Consider the following 15000-nt stretch of genomic DNA (forward strand, 5'->3'; position numbering starts at 1 on the left):
AATCTCATTTTTTTTTGCCTTTTTCTGGAAATTAGTGAAGGCAGCGCATCAAAGGTGCGCACCTCGCTGCCCACCACGGTGCGCAACGCCGGTGGGCACCCGGGAGTGCTTCGAAGTGTGCTCCAAGGTGCTGCGTGCACGTTGTCGGAGCCCGGTTTGCCCCGGGTGCGCACCTCGCGTGCACCTTCGTCGGGGTGGGCACCTTGGCTGGGTTTGCCCCGGCTGCGCTCCGAAGCGGGGTTATTGGAGCGCCGCCTCTTTTTTTGTCGGAGCGTTTGGTGGGGTTTCTCGCATTGGCTCTTCCGAGGCCCGGTTGCCACCCTGGCGCGCACGAAGTCGGAAGTAGGGTTAATTGCCCGGGTGCGCACCTTTGCCAGGGTGGGCACCTTACCTGGGCTGCGCACCAGGGCGGGCTCAAGATGGCACGCGCGTTCCGTTTTTTTCACTATCTTTCAAAACGGAAATTTTAAAATCTCCTTTTTTTTTTGCCTTTTCTGGAAATTAGTGAAGGCAGCGCATCAAAGGTGCGCACCTCGCTGCCCACCTTGGTGTGCTCTGAGGTGCGCACCCGGGAGCGCTACGAAGTGTGCTCCAAGGTGCGGCGTGCACGTTGTCGGAGCCCGGTTTGCCCCGGGTGCGCACCTCGCCTGCACCTTGGCCGGGGTGGGCACCTTGGCTGGGTTTGCCCAGGGTGCGCTCCGAAGCGGGGTTACTGGAGCGCCCCCTCTTTTTTTGTCAGAGCGTTTGGTGGGGTTTCTCGCATTGGCTCTTCCCAGGCCCGGTTGTTGGGTGCGCTCCCACCCTGGCGCGCGCGAAGTTGGAAGTTGGGTTAATTGCCCGGGCGCGCACCTTCGCCAGGGTGGGCACCTTGGTGCGCACACCTTGGCTGGGCTGCGCACCAGGGCGGGCTCAAGATGGCACCAGCATTCCCTTTTTCTCACTATCTTTCAAAACGGAAATTTTAAAATCTCGTTTTTTTTTTGCCTTTTATGGAAATTAGTGAAGGCATCGCATCAAAGGTGCGCACCTCGCTGCCCACCTTGGTGTGCTCCGAGGTGCCCACCACGGTGCGCAACGCCGGTGCGAACCCGGGAGCGCCCCGATGTGTGCTCCAAGGTGCGGCGTGCACGAAGTCGGACCCCGGTTTGCCCCGGGTGCGCACCTCGCGTGCACCTTGGTGCGCACACCTTGGCTGGGTTGCGCGGCCTGGTGGGCACCATGGTGCGCACCAAGGAGCGCTCCGAAGTGTGCTCCAAGGTGCGGCGTGCACGAAGTCGGAGCCCGGTTTGCCCCGGGTACGCACCTCGCGTGCACCTTCGCCGGGGTGGGCACCTCGGCTGGGTTGCGCGCCCTGGTGCGCACCAAGGAGCGCTCCGAAGTGTGCTCCAAGGTGCGGCGTGCACGAAGTCGGAGCCCGGTTTGCCCCGGGTGCGCACCTTCGCCGCGGTGCGCACCATGGCGTGCACGAAGTCGGAGCCCGGTTTGCCCCGGGTGCGCACCTCGCGTGCACCTTCGGCGGGGTTGCGCGCCCTGGTGGGCACCATGGTGCGCACCAAGGAGCGCTCCGAAGTGTGCTCCAAGGTGCGGCGTGCACGAAGTCGGAGCCCGGTTTGCCCCGGGTGCGCACCTCGCGTGCACCTTCGGCGGGGTTGCGCGCCCTGGTGGGCACCATGGTGCGCACCAAGGAGCGCTCCGAAGTGTGCTCCAAGGTGCGGCGTGCACGAAGTCGGAGCCCGGTTTGCCCCGGGTGCGCACCTCGCGTGCACCTTCGCCGCGGTGGGCACCATGGCGTGCACGAAGTCGGAGCCCGGTTTGCCCCGGGTGCGCACCTCGCGTGCACCTTCGCCGGGGTGGGCACCTCGGCTGGGTTGCGCGCCCTGGTGCGCACCAAGGAGCGCTCCGAAGTGTGCTCCAAGGTGCGGCGTGCACGAAGTCGGAGCCCGGTTTGCCCCGGGTGCGCACCTCGCGTGCACCTTCGCCAGGGTGGGCACCTCGGTGCGCACACCTTCTCAATGTTTTCTTGCCTTTTCTGGAAATTGGTGAAGGCAGCGCATCAAAGGTGCGCACCTCGGTGTGCTCCGAGGTGCGAACCCGAGAGCGCTCCGAGGTGCCCACGAAGTCGAAAGTCGGGTTAATTGCATTGTTTTCCCCGGGTGCGCTCCGAGGTGCGCAACATCGGCGCGCACCAAGGAGGGCTCCGAAGTGTGCTCCAAGGTGCGCACGATGGCGTGCACCTCTGGTGCGCACGATTCGGAGCTCGGTTTGACCGGGGTGCGCACACCTTGGCTGGGTTGCGCACCTTTTGTGCGCTCCAAGGTGCGCACGAAGTCGGAGCTCGGTTTGCCCCGGGTGCGCACCTTCGCCAGGGTGCGCACCTTGATGCGCACGCCTTGGCTGGGCTGCGCACCTTGGTGGGCGCCATGGTGCGCACCTTTCGTGCGCTCCAAGGTGCGCACGAAGTCGGAGCTCGGTTTGCCCCGGGTGCGCACCTTGGTGGGCGCCATGGTGCACTCCGAGGTGCCCAAGATTGGTGCGCACCAAGGAGCGCTCCGAAGTGCGCTCCAAGGTGCGCGCGAAGTCGAAAGTTGGGTTAATTGTCCGGTTTGCCTCGGGTGCGCACCTTGCGTGCACCTTCGCCAGGGTGGGCGCCTTGGTGCGCACACCTTGGCTGGGCTGCGCACACCTTGGCACCCGCGTTTCCTTCATTTTAAATTTTTTTTTTTTACAATCTCTCAAGTGGGAAATTCTATAATCTCAACTTTTTTTGCCTTTTCAGGAAACTTTTGAATGGAGCGCATCATTGGTGCGCTCCGAAGTGTGCTCCAAAGCTCTCTCCAGCTGCGTGCACCTGCCCCGGCCGCGCACCCGGCCCCGCCCAGCTTCGCTCACCTGTCCCGGGCGTCTGGTGCGGAACCTTAGAGTAAGAAACATCACCGTGCACCTTGGCCAACGTGCGCGACTCGACCGAGCGCGCACTGGCCGAGGTGCACACCGATTTCACCTGGGTGCGCGCGCAGCACCTCGGGCGCACCGGGGTGCGCGCACAACGCCCGGGTTGCACCGTGGCCTGTGTGCTCGGGGCGCCTCGGGTGCGCGCTCGGTGTCGCCCCCCGCGCGCGCGGTAGTGCGGGCAGCGCACCCCGGCCCGGCCCGGCCCCGACGAGAACGCAAACGGGCAAAAGGTTTATTCAAATAGCATTGCGACGCCCGGCGAAAAACTAAAAAAGGGTGCAACACCGGGACTTCCCGGGAGGTCACCCATCCCAGTACTACTCCGGCCCAAGCGCGCTTAACTGCGGAGTTCTGATGGGATCCGGTGCACTAACGCTGGTATGATCGCACCCGTTATGAGCTTGTCGCAGTGTGTACTTAGCAAACCGCGACCCACGTGCGAATCCACCCCGGCCACCCACCCCCGTCGAGGTGCACACCCTCCCTCGCGAAGTGCGCCCCGTTCGCCAAGTGTGAGCCCTGCCCGGGTGCGCGCACCTTGCTAGGGCGTCGGGTGTGCACCCGGCCCGGCCTACGTGCGTGCACCTGGAGGGGGCGTCGTGTGCGTGCAGTGTCCCGTCTGCAACGCGGTGCCCACACACCACCTCGGGCGCAACGACCTGCGCTCACATGTGGGCCGAGTGCACCTTGGTGCATGTTCGGGGCGCCTCGGGTGCACGCTCGATCTTGCCCTGGTGCACCAAGGCGCTCGGTTTGCCCCGGGTGCGCACTTGGTGCAAGGTGGGCACCCAAAATAGGGATCAAGCACCAAAACACAAGTTTCGGGATGCAAAATGGGACCCAAGGACCACAAATGCGTTCCAAGACCCATGATGGGTCCACGAGAACAAAAATGTGTTCCGAGACTTAATAAACAAATATTGGGTTTTAGGAGAAGAAACATGCTCTGATGCCCAAAACGAGAATCGACCCCGAAAAGGCCACAGGCCAAAAGTGGGATGCGAGACAAAAAAAAATGGGACCCGAGGACCAAAATTGGGTTCCCAGGTCGAAGACAGGGCAACCGGACAAGAAACGACCTCTAAGGCTCGAAATGAGTCCCGACGACTAAAACTTGACAAGAAGCACCCATCAGGCACCCAACTCGACACCCATGGGATGCCGACCCACCCGGGCTTCCACCTAGCACACCTTGGCACCCACCCACCCTCGCACCCAACCTCGCACCCAACTTAGCACCTTTGAACCCACATTGGCACTCACCCTGACCCTGGCACCTTGGAACCCACATTGGCACTCACCTTGACCCTGGCACCCACCTTTGCACTCACCTTGGGACCCACCCTGGCTCCCACCTCGGCACCCACCCAGACACCCACCTTGGTTCCTTGGCACCCACCTTGGATCCTTGGCACCCACCCCGACACCCACCTTGGCACGCAACTTGGCTACTTGCCACCCACCTTGGCTCCTTGACGCCCACCCCGACAACCACCCCGTGACCTACCCTGGCTAGGGTTGGTGCACACCCACCCTGGTGCCCACCTTGGCACCCACCCTATGACCCACCTTGGCACGCACCTTAGTACCCACCCCGTTACCCACCCTAGGACCCACCCCGTGACCCACCTTGGCCAGGGTGGGTGCACCCACCCTGGTGCCCACCTTGGCACCCACCCATCCTAGCACCCAGCCTGTGACCGGGCTTGGAACCCAACCTTGCACCCGCACCCGTCTTGGCCAGTGTGGGTGCGCACCCATCCTGGCACCCACGTTGTGACACACCCTTTAACCCACGCACCCTAGCACCCACGTTGGCACCCACCTTGGAACCCAACCTAGCAACTTGGCACCCACCCCGTGACCCACCTTGGCATCCACCATAGCAGTCGCCGACTTGGCACCCACCTCGGCACCCACCTTGACACTTGTGGACCCACCTTGCCACTCACCCTAGCATCGACCCATCCTAGCACCCACCCTGGCACCTTTGCACCCTAGCACTCACCCATCCTAGCACCTAACCTGTGACCCACCTTGACACTCACCCTCGCACCCACCTTGGAACCCAACCTAGCACCCACCCACCCTGACACCAACCCTAGCACCTACCCACCCTTGCACCCACCCTGTGACCCATCTTGGCACCCACCCATCCTACCACTCAACCTATCACCCACCTTCTCACCCACCTTGGCATCCACCTTAGCACCCACCCACACTGGCACCTTGGCACCCACCTCGGGCAAGGTGGGTGCACACCCACCCTGGCACCCAATTTAGAACCCACCGAGCATGTTACCCACCTTGGCACCCACATTGCAGCCCACCCTAGTACCCACCCTATGACCCACATTGGCATCCACACCCTAGCACCCAGGCACCTCGACACCCGCCTTGACACCCACCCTAGCACTGAACCTGTGACCCACCTTGGAACTCACCCTAGAACCCACCCACCCTGTGAACCACCTTGGCATCCACCTTAGCACCCACCCACCTTGGCACCCACTCTAGCACTCACCCATCCTAACACCCAACTTGTTACCCACCTTGGCACCCGCCCTCGCGTCCACCTTGAAACCCACCCTAGCACCCACCCACGCAGGAGCCCACCTTGGCACCCAACCTAACACCCACGCATCCTGGCACCCAACTTGTGACCCACCTTGGAACCCACCCTAGTACCCACCTTTGAACCCACTATATCACCAACCCACCTTGGCACCCACCCTATGACCCTCTTTGGAATCCACCCTAGCACGCACCCACCCTGGCACCCACCATGGAGCGCACCCTAGCACCCACCCACCTCGGCACGCACCTCAACACCCACCTTGGTGTGCGCACTGCGCCAACCTCTCAAAGACCCTATGTGGTGCGCTCCAAAGTGTACACCTTTGGTGCGCTCCAAGGTGCGCACCTTTGGTGCACACCGAGGTGCACACCAAAGTGTGCACCGAGGTGAGCACCAAAGTGCACTCCAGGGTGCACACCAAGGCGTGCACCTTTGGTGCGGTCAATGCAAACGAATTCGGAAGTTGGGGTCGATGTCCTAATCGCTGCTGCAGACTACACGTATGAGAATCGGACAAATAGCTTTATATAGGGGAGGTGTTGCGTTTGATGGGTCGACTCCCCTGGTTGTGTGCACTGCACCAACTTCAAAGACCCTGTCTTGTTTAAGAAGTCAAAAGTTGGGGTGGATGTCCTAATCATTGCTGCAGTCTACGCATGTATGAGAATCAGACAAATAGCTTATATAGGGGAGGTGTTGCATTCGGTGGGTTGACTCCCCTGGTTGTGCGCACTGCGCCAACCTCAAAGACCCCGCATAGCAGAAGAAGTCGGAAGTCGGATTTTGGTGAGCACCAAGGCGTGCACCTTTGGTGCGGTCAACGCAGACGAATTCAGAAGTTGGGGTGGATGTCCTAATCGTTGTTGCAGGCTACACATGTATGAGAATCAGACAAATAGCTTATATAGGGGAGGTGTTGGGTTTGATGGGTCAACTCCCTTGGTTGTGCGCATTACGCCAACCTCAAAGACCTTGTTTTCGTTAAGAAGTCAAAAGTTGGGGTCAATGTCCTAATGGCTCCTGCAGGCTACACATGTATGAGAATCGGACAAATAGCTTATATAGGGGAGGTGTTGGGTTTGATGGGTCGACTCCCCTGGTTGTGCGCATTACGTCAACCTCAAAGACCTTGTTTTCGTTAAGAAGTCAAAAGTTGGGGTCGATGTCCTAATTGCTCCTGTAGACTACACATGTATGAGAATCAGACAAATAGCTTATATAGGGGAGGTGTTGGGTTTGATGGGTTGACTCCCCTAGTTGTTCGCATTACACCAACCTCAAAGACCTTGTTTTCGTTTAGAAGCCGAAAGTTGGGGTCGATGTCCTAATTGCTCCTGCAGGCTACGCATGTATGAGAATCAGACAAATAGCTTATATAGGGGAGGTGTTGGGTTTGATGGGTCGACTCCCCTGGTTGTGCGCATTGCGCCAACCTCAAAGACCCTGCATTGCGGATGAAGTCGAAAGTCAGAGTTTGGTGTGCTACAAGGTGTGGTCGAAGGTGCTCACCTAGGTGTGCACCTTTGGAGCACAGGAAAAGTGCCCTCCAAAAGTGCGCACCTTTGGAGTGCACAAAAGTGCCCTCCAAAAGTGCGCACCTTTGGAGCGCAGAAAAGTGCCCTCCAAAAAGTGCCCTCCAAAAGTGCGCACCTTTGGAGCGCAGAAAAGTGCCCTCCAAAAAGTGCCCTCCAAAAGTGCGCACCTTTGGAGCGCAGAAAAGTGCCCTCCAAAAAGTGCCCTCCAAAAGTGCGCACCTTTGGAGCGCAGAAAAGTGCCCTCCAAAAAGTGCCCTCCAAAAGTGCGCACCTTTGGAGCGCAGAAAAGTGCCCTCCAAAAAGTGCCCTCCAAAAGTGCGCACCTTTGGAGCGCAGAAAAGTGCCCTCCAAAAAGTGCCCTCCAAAAGTGCGCACCTTTGGAGCGCAGAAAAGTGCCCTCCAAAAAGTGCCCTCCAAAAGTGCGCACCTTTGGAGCGCAGAAAAGTGCCCTCCAAAAGTGCGCACCTTTGGAGCGCACAAAAGTGCCCTCCAAAAGTGCGCACTTTTGGTGCGCACCAAGGCGCTGGTTCGGTCGTTGCAGGCGAGTTCGGAAGTTGGGGTCGATGTCCTGAGCGGAGGTGCAAACTACACAGGTGTCGGAATCGGACAAATAGCTTATATAGGGGAGGTGTATGCTTCGATGGGTCGACTCCCCAGGTTGAGCGCACCGCGCCAACCTCAAAGACCCTACGGTATGGATGAAGTCGGAAGTTGGGTCCGATGACCGATTCGATTAGTAGGTATGCTCATGAGGTCGGAATTTGGGTCCGATGACCTGCCATGTGCAGGAAGGCGAATGTTGACACTGTGCGTTGCAAGGTGCACACCAAGGCGCTGGTGCGGTCTTTTTAGTCGAGTTCGGAAGTTGGGGTCGATGTCCTGATCGGAGGTGCAAGCTACACAGGTGTGGGAATCGGACAAATAGCTTATATAGGGGAGGTGTATGCTTCGTTGGGTCGACTCCCCGGGTTGAGCGCACCGCGCCAACCTCAAAGACCCTACGGTATGGATGAAGTCGGAAGTTGGGTCCGATGACCGATTCGATATGTAGGCATACTCGCGAGGTCGGAATTTGGGTCCGATGACCTGCCACGTGCAGGAAGGCGAATGTTGGCACTGTGCGTTGCAAGGTGCGCACCAAGGCGCTGGTTCGGTCGTTGGAGGCGAGTTCGGAAGTTGGGGTCGATGTCTTGATCGGAGGTGCAAACTACACAGGTGTGGGAATCGGACAAATAGCTTATATAGGGGAGGTGTATGCTTCGTTGGGTCGACTCCCCGGGTTGAGCGCACCGCGCCAACCTCAAAGACCCTACGGTATGGATGAAGTCGGAAGTTGGGTCCGATGACCGATTCGATATGTAGGCATACTCGCGAGGTCGGAATTTGGGTCCGATGACCTGCCATGTGCAGGAAGGCGAATGTTGGGACTGTGCGTCGCAAGGTGCGCACCAAGGCGCTGGTGCCGTCGTTGCAGTCGAGTTCGGAAGTTGGGGTCGATGTCCTGGTCAGAGGTGCAAACTACACAGGTGTGGGAATCGGACAAATAGCTTATATAGGGGAGGTGTATGCTTCGATGGGTCGACTCCCTGGGTTGAGCGCACCGCGCCAACCTCAAAGACCCTACAGTATGGATGAAGTCGGAAGTTGGGTCCGATGACCGATTCGATACGTAGGCATATTGGCGAGGTCTGAATTTGTGTCCGATGACCTGCCATGCGCAGGAAGGCGGAATTTGGGTCCGATGACCGAGTTGATGGCGTGCCATGCGCAGAAAGGCGGAATTTGGGTCCGATGACCGAGTTGATGTTGATGGCCCGCCATGCACAGGAAGGCGGAATTTGGGTCCGATGACCGATTTGAAGGCGTGCCATACGCAAAAAGGCGGAGTTTGGGTCCGATGACCGAGTTGATATTGATGGCCCGCCATGCGCAGGAAGGCGGAATTTGGGTCCGATGACCTGACATACGCATGGAGTCCGACTCGGGGGCCGATGTTCGATTCGATGACTTGCATTGTGGGTAAAGTCGGAAGTTGTGGTCTTTGACCCGATTCGATGACCAGACTTCGGCTGCTTGAGAATCGGACAAATAACTTATATAGGGGAGGTAGTGTTCTCGAGCATCCTCCCCCCGTGCCCGTTTATGTCGATTGATGCTGGTGCTCGACTGGTTGGAGCGCTCGGATGCAAAAATCTTGCACCAGGATTTATCGATTGTGATGGACACGGCAAGTCTCCTGATTGCTATGCAGGAGCTCATCGTGAATCTCTATGCGGCCTTGGTATGGACTCGACCTGCGGAATGGTTCGGCAATGGTAGTCGCTCCAACACGTCCTTGCAATGGCCACAGAGGTGATTCGACTAGAGCTCCAGTCTAGCTTTTGGGTTGCTTGGCGGACTGGTATAGCCGCGATCGAGTTCCGGCCATGAACGTTTTAGATAGCTCTTGGGCTTTCTGGGACGGAAGTCGGAAGTTTGGGCTGTTGTCCGATTTGATGACCATTCTTCGGATGTGTGAGAATCGGACAAATAACTTATATAGGGGACTGTGTTGTCTCACGCAGCCCCCTCCGTGCCCCTCTATCTCGACCGATGTTGGTGCTTGAAAGGGTTGGGATCGCTCGGATTTATAAACGTGCACCACCATTTGTCGAGTGTGAGGGACGCGGCAGGTCTCCTAAATGCTATGCGGGCGCTCTCTGAGAATCTCTATCCGGCCTCGACACAGACTAGTCTTGCTGAATGGTTTGGCACTGGTAGTCGATCCAACACGTCGTTGTTGTGGCCGCCTAGGCGATTCGATTCGAGCCCCCGTCTAGCTTTTGGGTTGCTTGGCGGATTTTGCCCTATCCGCAAGTGAGCTCGGTCCCTAAACGTTCGAGAAACCCGATTGCTATGCGCCGACTCTCTTTCTTGCGAGCCTCCATCTAGCTTTTGGGTCTCTACGGAACGGAAGTCGGAATCTGGGACCGTTGTTTGATTCGACGAGGCAGACTACGGTTGTGCGAGAATCGGACAAATAACTTATATAGGGGAGGTGTTGACTGGAGCATTCTCCCCCGTGCCCCTCTAACTCGACCAATGCTGGCGCTCGAACGGTGGTAGCGCTCGGATTTTCATTGAGCGCCAGCATTGGTCGATTTAGAGGGGCATGCGAGATTCCCGAATGCTATGCGAGGGCTCTAACGGAAATGTCTATTGGTTTCGGTATGGATGCAATTGCGAGTGGTTCGGCAAAGGTAGTCGTTCCGATGCGTCCATGTCGTGGCCAAATCGATAATTCGATTTGAGCCCTCGTATAGCATTTGGGTCTCTCGATGTGATTCCGCATTCCAGTCCCTTTGGGCACTGCTTGAGCCGCATCCCAGGGGGTTCCCTTCCCAATAATCTGCCTCGCAACCCGATTGCTATGCGGTGAGGCTCCTCGGCCGCCTCGGAACTATCTGTGTATCAGACGCATCGCGGGATAAGGGGTTGGCAACGGTAGTCGCCCCAAGCGCGTCCGATGCTTGGACCATTCCGAGGCGGCCCTGAAGCCTCTTCCGTCTAGCCGTTGGGTCCTTCTCGCCGCATCCCTCGCCTCGCACCCCGATTGCTATGCGGTGAGGCTCCTCGGCCGCCTCGGAACTATCTGTGTATCGGACGCGTCGCGGGATAAGGGGTTGTCACTGGTAGTCGCCCCAAGCGCGTCCGATGCTTGGACCATTCCGAGGCGGCCCTGAAGCCTCTTCCGTCTAGCCGTTGGGTCCTTCTCGCCGCATCCCTCGCCTCGCACCCCGATTGCTATGCGGTGAGGCTCCTCGGCCGCCTCGGAACTATCTGTGTATCGGACGCGTCGCGGGATAAGGGGTTGTCATTGGTAGTCGCCCCAAGCGCGTCCGATGCTTGGACCATTCCGAGGCGGCCCTGAAGCCTCTTCCGTCTAGCCGTTGGGTCCTTCTCGCCGCATCCCTCGCCTCGCACCCCGATTGCTATGCGGTGAGGCTCCTCGGCCGCCTCGGAACTATCTGTGTATCGGACGCGTCGCGGGATAAGGGGTTGTCACTGGTAGTCGCCCCAAGCGCGTCCGATGCTTGGACCATTCCGAGGCGGCCCTGAAGCCTCTTCCGTCTAGCCGTTGGGTCCTTCTCGCCGCATCCCTCGCCTCGCACCCCGATTGCTATGCGGTGAGGCTCCTCGGCCGCCTCGGAACTATCTGTGTATCGGACGCGTCGCGGGATAAGGGGTTGTCACTGGTAGTCGCCCCAAGCGCGTTCGATGCTTGGACCATTCCGAGGCGGCCCTGAAGCCTCTTCCGTCTAGCCGTTGGGTCCTTCTCGCCGCATCCCTCGCCTCGCACCCCGATTGCTATGCGGTGAGGCTCCTCGGCCGCCTTGGAACTATCTGTGTATCGGACGCGTCGCGGGATAAGGGGTTGTCACTGGTAGTCGCCCCAAGCGCGTCCGATGCTTAGACCATTCCGAGGCGGACCCGAAGCCTCTTCCGTCTAGCCGTTGGGTCCTTCTCGCCGCATCCTTCGCCTCGCACCCCGATTGCTATGCGGTGAGGCTCCTTGGCCGCCTCGGAACTATCTGTGTATCGGACGCGTCGCGGGATAAGGGGTTGTCACTGGTAGTCGCCCCAAGCGCGTCCGATGCTTGGACCATTCCGAGGCGGACCCGAAGCCTCTTCCGTCTAGCCGTTGGGTCCTTCTCGCCGCATCCCTCGCCTCGCACCCCGATTGCTATGCGGTGAGGCTCCTCGGCCGCCTTGGAACTATCTGTGTATCGGACGCGTCGCGGGATAAGGGGTTGTCACTGGTAGTCGCCCCAAGCGCGTCCGATGCTTGGACCATTCCGAGGCGGACCCGAAGCCTCTTCCGTCTAGCCGTTGGGTCCTTCTCGCCGCATCCCTCGCCTCGCACCCCGATTGCTATGCGGTGAGGCTCCTCGGCCGCCTTGGAACTATCTGTGTATCGGACGCGTCGCGGGATAAGGGGTTGTCACTGGTAGTCGCCCCAAGCGCGTCCGATGCTTGGACCATTCCGAGGCGGACCCGAAGCCTCTTCCGTCTAGCCGTTGGGTCCTTCTCGCCGCATCCCTCGCCTCGCACCCCGATTGCTATGCGGTGAGGCTCCTCGGCCGCCTTGGAACTATCTGTGTATCGGACGCGTCGCGGGATAAGGGGTTGTCACTGGTAGTCGCCCCAAGCGCGTCCGATGCTTGGACCATTCCGAGGCGGCCCCGAAGCCTCTTCCGTGTAGCCGTTGGGTCCTTCTCGCCGCATCCCTCGCCTCGCACCCCGATTGCTATGCGGTGAGGCTCCTCGGCCGCCTTGGAACTATCTGTGTATCGGACGCGTCGCGGGATAAGGGGTTGTCACTGGTAGTCGCCCCAAGCGCGTCCGATGCTTGGACCATTCCGAGGCGGCCCCGAAGCCTCTTCCGTGTAGCCGTTGGGTCCTTCTCGCCGCATCCCTCGCCTCGCACCCCGATTGCTATGCGGTGAGGCTCCTCGGCCGCCTTGGAACTATCTGTGTATCGGACGCGTCGCGGGATAAGGGGTTGTCACTGGTAGTCGCCCCAAGCGCGTCCGATGCTTGGACCATTCCGAGGCGGACCTGAAGCCTCTTCCCTCTAGCCGTTGGGGCTTTCTCGCCGCATCCCTCGCCTCGCACCCTGATTGCTATGCTGTGAGGCTCCTCGGCCGCCTTGGAACTATCTGTGTATCGGACGCATCGCGGGATAAGGGGTTGGCAGTGGTAGTCGCCCCAAGCGCATCCGATGCTTGGACCATTCCGAGGCGGCCCTGCAGCCTCTTCCGTCTAGCCGTTGGGGCCATCTCGCCGCATCCCCCACCTCGCACCACGATTGCTATGCGGTGAGGCTCCTTGGCCGCCTCGGAACTATCTGTGTATCGGACGCATCGCGGGATAAGGGGTTGTCACTGGTAGTCGCCCCAAGCGCGTCCGATGCTTGGACTATTCCGAGGCGGCCCTGCAGCCTCTTCCGTCTAGCCGTTGGGGCCATCTCGCTGCATCCCCCACCTCCTCGGCCGCCTCGGAACTATCTGTGTATCGGACGCATCGCGGGATAAGGGGTTGGCAGTGGTAGTCGCCCCAAGCGCGTCCGATGCTTGGACTATTCCGAGGCAGCCCTGCAGCCTCTTCCGTCTAGCCTTTGGGGCCATCTCGCCGCATCCCTCGCCTCGCACCCTGATTGCTATGCGGTGAGGCTCCTCGGCCGCCTGGGAACTATCTTCGTATCGGACGCATCGCGGGATAAGGGGTTGTCACTGGTAGTCGCCCCAAGCGCGTCCGATGCTTGGACTATTCCGAGGCGGCCCTGTGGCCTCTTCCGTCTAGCCGTTGGGGCCATCTCGCCGCATCCCCCACCTCGCACCCCGATTGCTATGCGGTGAGGCTCTTCGGCCGCCTTGGAACTATCTTCGTATCGGACGCATTGCGGGATAAGGGGTTGTCACTGGTAGTGGCCCCAAGCGCGTCCGATGCTTGGACTATTCCGAGGCGGCCCTGCAGCCTCTTCCGTCTAGCCGTTGGGGCCATCTCGCCGCATCCCCCACCTCGCACCCCGATTGCTATGCGGTGAGGCTCCTCGGCCGCCTTGGAACTATCTTCGTATCGGACGCATCGCGGGATAAGGGGTTGTCACTGGTAGTCGCCCCAAGCGCGTCCGATGCTTGGACTATTCCGACGCGGCCCTGTGGCCTCTTCCGTCTAGCCGTTGGGGCCATCTCGCCGCATCCCCCACCTCGCACCCCGATTGCTATGCGGTGAGGCTCCTCGGCCGCCTTGGAACCATCTTCGTATCGGACGCATCGCGGGATAGGGGGTTGTCACTGGTAGTCGCCCCAAGCGTGTCCGATGCTTGGACCATTCCTAGGCGGCCCTGAAGCCTCTTCCGTCTAGCCGTTGGGGCCTTCCCGCCCCATCCCTCGCCTCGCACCCCCGATTGCTATGCGGTGAGGCTCCTCGGCCGCCTTGGAACCATCTGTGTATCGGACGCATCGCGGGATAAGGGGTTGGCACTGGCAGTCGCCCCAAGCGCGTCCGATGCTTGGACCATTCCGAGGTGGCCCTGAAGCCTCTTCCGTCTAGCCGTTGGGGCCTTCCCGCCCCATCCCTCGCCTCGCACCCCGATTGATATGCGGTGAGGCTCCTCGGCCGCCTTGGAACTATCTGTGTATCGGACGCATCGCGGGATAAGGGGTTGGCACTGGTAGTCGTCCCAATCGCATCCGATGCTTGGACCATTCCGAGGCGGCCCTGCAGCCTCTTCCGTTTAGCCGTCGGGGCCTTCCCGCCGCATCCCTCGCCTCGCATCCCGATTCCTATGCGGTGAGTCTTCTCGGCCGCCGCGGAACTATACCTGTTATTGCTACTGCATCCTTCGGCTGGTAACCTCCTCTGCCGCCTTGGAACGTTCTCTTTGTCGGACGCGTCGCGGGATAAGGGGTTGGCACTGGTAGTCGCCCCAAGCGCGCCCGATGCATAGACCGCTCCGAGTCGACCTTGCTTTCAGCCTCTCACATGCATAGACCTCTCTGAGTCGACCCTGCAGCCTCTCACGTTTAGCCTTTGGAATCTCGCCTCACAACATGATTGCTATCCTTGATGCATCCCTTGCCTCGAGCCCTGATTGCTTTCTTGGCTGCATCCCTCCTCTCCTCACAGCCCGGTTGTCATCACTGCTTCATCCGTCGCTTCATGCATTCTGGCTGCTGGGCCCTTCCCACCGCACACCTCGATTGCTATCTCTTCTGCATCACACACCCCGATTGCTATCTCTGCTACATCCCTCGGCTCTCACTTCTGCATCCTTCGCCTCACACCTCGATTGCTATCAATGCTGCATCCGTAACCTCACACCCCGATTGCTATGCGGGGAGGCTCCTTGGCCGCCTTGGAAATTTCTGTGTGTCGGACGCACCGCGGGAT

The 15000-nt window shown here is 59.8% G+C and overlaps 1 non-coding gene across 1 annotated transcript; it reads right to left on the reverse strand.

Moving 5' to 3' along the window:
• Positions 1–3225: 3225 nt before the first annotated feature.
• LOC131866327 (5S ribosomal RNA) lies at positions 3226–3344 on the reverse strand. Its single transcript, XR_009364947.1, has one exon. It is a non-coding gene; the product is annotated as a 5S ribosomal RNA (ribosomal RNA).
• Between the last annotated feature and the right edge of the window lie 11656 nt (positions 3345–15000).

The sequence above is a fragment of the Cryptomeria japonica genome, unplaced genomic scaffold (assembly GCF_030272615.1).
Source record: "Cryptomeria japonica unplaced genomic scaffold, Sugi_1.0 HiC_scaffold_140, whole genome shotgun sequence".
NCBI classification, from domain to species: domain Eukaryota; kingdom Viridiplantae; phylum Streptophyta; class Pinopsida; order Cupressales; family Cupressaceae; genus Cryptomeria; species Cryptomeria japonica.